This window comes from Crocodylus porosus, unplaced genomic scaffold (assembly GCF_001723895.1).
Source record: "Crocodylus porosus isolate Cpor-Errol unplaced genomic scaffold, CroPor_comp1, whole genome shotgun sequence".
NCBI classification, from domain to species: domain Eukaryota; kingdom Metazoa; phylum Chordata; order Crocodylia; family Crocodylidae; genus Crocodylus; species Crocodylus porosus.
Window position 1 is genome coordinate 21452220 of NW_017728947.1, and position 7263 is coordinate 21459482.

Consider the following 7263-nt stretch of genomic DNA (forward strand, 5'->3'; position numbering starts at 1 on the left):
CTCGGGGAAAGTCTGTTCACCAGGGCCCCCCTTGGAGTCACCAGGAACAATGGCCACAAGCTGAGGGAGGATAGGTTTAGGTTAAATATTAGGAAGAACTACTTCACTGTAAGGGTGGCCAGAACCTGGAATAGGCTTCCCAGAGAGGTGGTGCTCTCACCTTCCCTGGAGATCTTCAAGAGGAGACTGGATAGGCACGTGGCTGGAGTCTTATGACCCTTGCCACCCCCAGTGCTTCTTCCTGCCCATGGCAGGGGGTCAAACTAGATGATCTGTCTAGGTCCTTTCCGACTCATTGATTCTATGAAATAGAGTTCAGGATATATTTTTGGTTAATGACTGATAATTTAGTTTGAGTCTCTGCTGTATTTTTAGCTGCTAACAATTTTCTTAAATAGCTCAGTTTGTTACAGTTTGACTAATCAAAAGAGTTGATTAGAATCTAATTATTTATATGTACCAATATATGGATGAACAAAGCAAAACCATAAGACAGTCTCCTTCCATTAATATGGCCAAATACAATAGGCCTTATTCCTAAGGCCAGATATATAGTACAGCTTCTTACTGGTTTTCCCTCATAAGAGATTTTCTTATAATTTATAATTAATTTCTGCTCCCTCTTGTAGAGCCACTAGTACCGTGTACTGTACGTTTCAAACTACTGCACAAACATAATGTTTATTATTATTAGCATAACAAAAGTCCTTAGTCTTTAACGTAAGATGCCTAAAGATGGGGAATCTATTCATGAAAATTACTCTGCCTGGAGAACGGAGAAAAAGTATTGCATATATTTGGAGATGTGTTCCAGATCCTTCAGTGGCTATGGAAGCCAAAAGTTCCATAAACTTGGAACAGTGACACTGAGAGTAATTTTATGCACAGGAATGGTATTGATGAAAGGACCTGCAGGTTCAGACTTCCAAGGATTTACTTACATTGACAAATAGTGGACATCAATGGAACTTCTTGAGGAGAACGTGGCTATTCAATGAGGTAAAGGTACCAGAACCTACCTATACTAATTCCATTCCAATAACTACTTAAAAGGAGTTCTGTAAAAAGAAAAACATGTATTACATGTCATTTTAATAGATCAAAAATTACCAAATAATGTTACCGTTTGCTATCAAGCTGGTGAAAGTTTCTCCTGCATCAAGAAAACGGCATGTGCTGTATCTATTTCCAAATTCGGGAGGATTTGAATAGTACAGGTTAAGTCCACATTAGTAGGATTATTTGATTAATGAGATTTGTTTTCTAATAATAATCCAATAAGAGGGAACAAAAAAGGAGGTGGGGAGAGCTATCCTAATAATTACAAATAACCCTTTAGACTCTGCTTGAAAAGCAATAAGTAATTATTGCATATATGTATTGGAGTGTGTTACAATACATTACCAGGGAAGCTAGCTGACAAATGACATTCTTATCATAAGGAAATTTCTAGTTTCTGTATGCAGAAAATATTAGGAACTTGACTGAGATCTCCACGTATGTGGAGGTGCAATAATGTGCAAGTTAAAGTGATGTTATAGCTAAGATAGTCCAGGAAATAGGTGAGAGGCAAGGATTTTTGTGGGGATATATTTTATTGGATCCCAGTCATGCAATGTTGTCAATTGAAGGTATCACCCACAAAAATCCTCACCCCTCTCATAAAATAAAGAGAGTTACACAGTGTAAATTTAGCCCATTTTATACATTTCCTGACCCTGGGCAAGTTAGACTCCACTGTACACTTCAAATGTATGGTAACTCTGAAGTGAGCCAGAGGGAGTTGAGTTAGTATGAGTGGGTCTAACTAAAGGTGCCATTCTAGTTAAAGCCAGTCATAAAAATTCTGACAAAACATAAATTCCTCAAAATATTCCAGTTTGTTAGTATATAAACCTATTGTGGGGATGATTCAATATCAGCAGCGTTCCTCCAGATACCAGGCAAACTTCTTGGTTTCATGCCAGTATGCAAGCCCAATTCCTTTACAGCCTAGGCCTCCGTGGTCCACAGCCCTAAATCAGCCCATTCAGGCACTGTCCCATAGCTAGGGATAGTAGGCCCACAATGGTCCTCAGCTCCAAAGTTCTGCTCTAGTCTTCTTTTATAAAGTACATATTTTTTCAAATCATAAATATTTCTCTTAAAAAGGATACTGAAATGAAGATAATATGACTTCTTAGTACAGGGACTTCTAATGTCAGCCATTCTGTGTTTAAACTATTTCATTTTCAACAGAATTAAAGATCTACACAGTATATTCTACCTCCTGCAGACTGCAGTTGTTAAAAGAAAATAAATCACTTAAACAGGGTCACAAGCAACAAAGGCCAAAATGGGTTCAGAGTTTACAGGTCTCCACATTTATCAGGTAGAAATATGCCACATTTCACTATTTCATAAAATATCCTTTTATGAAAAAAACATCAATCTTTGTATGTCCTGTTAAAACTCTGATTTCTCAAATGAAAGAAATGAATGATGACACTGAATCAAGAAATCGTTTATGAGTTTATATTTTTGCAGGACCACCAGGACTTTCACATACGTTTTCAATTTCTATAAGGATGTGATTATCGTGTGGGTAAGTTTTACTCCCACTGCCTGTACTAAGGGATCTGTCAGAATAGTGTACCCTTTTGTTGGGCAGATCAGGATCTGCCTTTTTTATCTCCTGTGCTAAATACCATTCAGAGATAGATGTCCAACTTTTTAAAACGTGTCTAAAACTTTAATTTTTGGTATATTTGTGTAAGTTGTATATAGTTAAATATGCAAGTGTTAATATTTGTTCAAATGTAATGCAAATCAGTCTATACAGTTTCTCTTCAAGATTTCTTAGAATGTTAAATGTTCACCTTTTAACGTACTGTTGAAGACTTTTCATTCTGACTTGCGTTATGAGAGGAGCTATGCACAAATTAAAACAGTGTTACAATAGTAATTGTACCAATGCTTCTTTTGTTGTAATACCAGGATTCATTGTTTTTAGGACACTGATAACATCTGACATTTCTGTTTGTTTCTGGTATAGAGAGTGGCCACTAGTTGAATAACTAGCATATTGAACAACAGTGAGGCAAGGAAAGTTTAGACAAAGATATCAGTGTAAATGTTATGTATGATGAAAAATGCCATAGGCTATATCTCAAATCCACACAGAGAAAACAAGATTTTAGGGTTTTAACATGCTGTCTGAAAGCAGATGCACGTTCATATAGTTTTTTCTCTATCCGCAGAATAAGTAGAGAAAGGTGAGAATGTGCAGAGAATCAAATCTGTGTTTCCAAGGAGTAACTTGATGCTTTGACCTTTAAGCCACTCTTCTGGCAAACTCAGTATAATCCCATCTTTTTGGGCTGTTGGAGTGAAATGAACCTGTGGTTGAGAGTTTTGTGCAACTTTTTTTTGTTTAAAGACTTGTCTTAATTTTTGATTAGTCTGACTGTACCTGTGATTTTCTTCCTATTGAGTCATTCCATGAGTTTATATGGTCTCCTCTTGAACTTCTTATCTGATTTTTTTGAGCAGGCTGTAGTAAACTAAATGTAAAAGAGTTCAGTAAAAAAAAATTAAAGCAGCCAACACATATAATATAAACACATATCAGAATAAAACATACATTCTTGTAGTTCTTGAATTGTTTGGAAGTTGGTAATTTTTTTTTTGTCCAGAAAAATAATATAGTTTTCTCCAGTTCACGGAGGAACCACTTTTTGGCAAAGTCTTTGGTAATGTCCTTTATGATAATGCGCATAAAAAAATCCTGTCATACTTCCTTAGGAACTGAAAAGTTAGCTTGACTTACAGTCAAAGTATATACTATCTAAATGTTTCTTCGTTTCTCTCAGCTCTCTGCTTTCTCTCCCAAGGGACAAAAAGGTTAGAAAAGAAAGAAGGGTAGTAGTGATTTTTGCAGAGGGAGAGCCAAGTCACGCACAGAGCAGCAGTATTTAATATGGAGCAAGCATTATAAGAATGCAACGCTCACTGCATTGTAACTAGTATGTCACTTCCTTGCAGTTTTTATGTAGTTTCAGGGACTTGCACAGTAATTTAAGAAGCTTACTCTTCTATGAGCATGCTATGAAATATATCTTGTGACACTACTGAAGACTCTGGAAAACCTTACAAACGAAAGGAGACATAAACAACTTTCAATGGGCACGATACATTACAAGCCAAACATCTTCCCAAAACAAAATCTGTCTTGTCTGAGTAGACTGAAAGAAGAATAAAACTTACTATTCTTTTGGCAGTGAGCAAACATTGCTGATGGATAAAGCAAAGAAGCTAAGAAGTTCTGTCTTTAATTTTTCTAAGACAGTTGAGAAGCACTACAGACATCTCAAATTTGCTGGAATTTTGCTTCATTTGCATCTCAAAGTACTCTGAAAAAAATCTGCAGAGTTCCATAAGAGCTCCATCAAATCTTACAAATGATCCCAGAAGAACCTGCAAGTTACATCATAGGATTCCAGCATTTTTTGCCTTTAGCTGTAGGTATTATACTGTAAGGCAGTTCTTTTTAATGGTATTTCTAATATTTACAAACGGCTGAACCACAGATCAAAACTATCAAAATTAGCTAGCAGAGTTGGAGCACCGATGTTTAACTGAAACATTACTTATTACTTAATATAATGGGAAGAGACAGTCAAGCTCTAAGACTTCAGATGATGAAGACGACAGTTTTCATTCTAAAAAAACTACAAGTTTCCTAGAAGAAGGCTACTCTTTTCATATTGGTCATTTTAGAGCCTACAGAAATCTTGTTAAATCTCTGATCTATGATGATATTTTGCATATGGGTCAGACAGTCGAATTCTACTATCATTGCTTTCTCAATTACAACAGAGTCTGAGCTTGACTTTGAAGATGAAATCTCCAGAGGAAATGTTATCAATGTGTTTTGCAGAATTGTTTTAGAAGACCTCTCAACATGATGCCTTAAAAACACAGGACTGTGTCATACCAGATGCCTCATCTAGTCTGGTATGCGGTCTCCAATAGTAGCTGTTAACAGATTATTTGGGGGAAGATGATTGGAACTTAAGAACTGTCTGTCAGGGATCAAGCTGCCAAATGGAGACATTTCTTCCTAATCCTTTACAATCCACAAAGCATGAGTGTTCCTTTCTTTTAAAAATATTCTATCTAATGAAACCAGGCATGTGCTTACACTCGAGGTAACTGTCTAACCATCTTTTGAATCTTACTAAAGCAATGAGTTCTTCAATTAGTTATATGTTGTAGAAACACTTACATTTGTTGTCTTTCAGTTTCATTAGATGTTCTGTTGTTCATCTAATACAACAGAGAATAAATGGGAGAGCCTGACTTCTCTGTCTGTGGTTTTATAAACACATGGTAAATCTTCTTTTATTTATTTATTCTTGTTTAGAGATGACTTCATCTTTTCAGTGCCTCTTCATACTCCCCACATTGCGGGTCATTTACTTTTAGGAGCTTACTCTCCTCAGGAGAGAAAGTTTCAGACTGGTTGGTCTTGAAAAAGGTAATGAAAAATACCATCTTCCACAGGGGGAGAGTCTTGCCCCTATAGCCCTGGGCAATCGGAACTTGACAGGCAGAAGTTCTACTATGCTTTCTGCCCTGAACTTTTATAAAAGTGGGTTAGGACTTTATTTGTCTCTGCCTTGGTCACCCTAGCTGTGACAGGAGAATAATATTTTCCTAGATCACAAAACATGTGTGAATTGAAATTCATGTTTGTCTAACAGGTAACACAGAAGTGCAGATGATGACGTTATTTGTCTTGGTCCTGTTTTCAAAGATGTATAAAATGTGCTACTGGTAAGAAACATTTTCTTTCAAAGGACTCAAATATTAGCAAACTTTTTTCCACGTCTTCAAGTTGAGAACTTCCCCTCTATGGTAGAGAAGAGAGGAGCTGTTAAGAAAACAGTTAAGAAATGGATTGATTGGTAAGTATACTACTGATTTGTATATTTTAATATTTTCCTTATACTCAGAATAATTTATTGTAGAAAATCCTAGTTCTTCAGAAGCATTGACTAGCTTGTATAAGCTAAAGGTCCAGGGGTCTGCCTTTTCTATTTTTTTCTTATTACTCATAATATGTTTTGGTGATTTTGCTTAAGAAATGTCTTCATAGAACCAGATGCATGTGTCATTGTTGGAAAGGTAAGCTTTGATATTTGATTTAGAATATCAAGGTGCTACAGGGAATCCTTCTTGGCTAAATATAAAACAATTCTAAATTACTCTTATTTTTTTTAAGAAAAGCCAAAAAGCATGACCAAACAGAAGGCCATGTAAAAAATAAAAATAAGCTGTGAGAGGTCCATGTGTGTCTATAAAGAACCATAAAAGATCTTCATAACTGACAAAAAGCCAAAACTGTCACCAAATATAGAGTTACATATTATTTTATATAACAAACAAGCAGGAAAGCTTGGATCCTAAAGATATTACTGAGTCCAGACTTCTCTGTGCTGACATGGAACCTCATTAGAGTCTGAACTCTGCTGGAAGAGGAGGGATTATAGGTAGGGACCTACCCAAATTTGAAGAGGCAGATGACCAATTGCAAGGGCAGATCATGGGGTTGGCCACCATTTTCATGGGTTTATCGTGGCAAGCTCCCCCCATGCTTTTGATTGGCCAAGGGGCCCTGGTAGTCCCACTTCCCGCCACTGATTGGTTAAGAGGGTTGTACGTCATGTGGCCCCACGCCTCATTGCTGATGGGTTGATGAGGGGTGGCATTGCATGACAGGCAGCCCTAACAGCTGATCAATGATGAGGGGTGGGTGCCTGCTCCCCTTTGTGCTGGCAGCCCTCCTCTCCCATTTCTCTGCTAGTGGGCTGCATAGCCTGGCTGCGGCAGCTATGAGGACTGTTGGCTCCCACTGGGGAGCATTTTATTTTTAGTAAGTTTTTTTGCCCCACAGATTTTGTGCACATTACTCAACTTTGCGATTCCATGGTATCATAATTTGAGTAGGTTCCTAATGGTCTGTAATCCTTCACTCATAATATCACATATGATATAACTAACAAAGCAATGAATCATCACATCTAAATAAAATGAATAGTTCTAAATACCCTCCTACTATTTTTAATAAATAGTGCTGCATAAATCTCTGTAAACATGCCCTCTCCATGCATATTACCATTCAAGAGACTGCCTGTCCAATGCCTTTCTACTTCAAGTGGCCTGTAATAGGGAACCCTAGCCCTGTCACCAGGAGGCAGATCCACCCCTTTAAGGCCAGAA

The 7263-nt window shown here is 37.2% G+C and overlaps 1 long non-coding RNA gene across 1 annotated transcript in view; it reads left to right on the forward strand.

Annotated features, from left to right (window-relative positions):
- The window catches only part of LOC109321604, a 10937-nt gene extending 5597 nt beyond the window's left edge, over positions 1 to 5340 (forward strand). The window contains exon 3 of the long non-coding RNA XR_002104102.1: positions 2527 to 5340. This is a non-coding gene — a long non-coding RNA (uncharacterized LOC109321604). The remainder of the gene's footprint in view (positions 1 to 2526) is intronic.
- The last annotated feature ends 1923 nt before the right edge of the window (positions 5341 to 7263 follow it).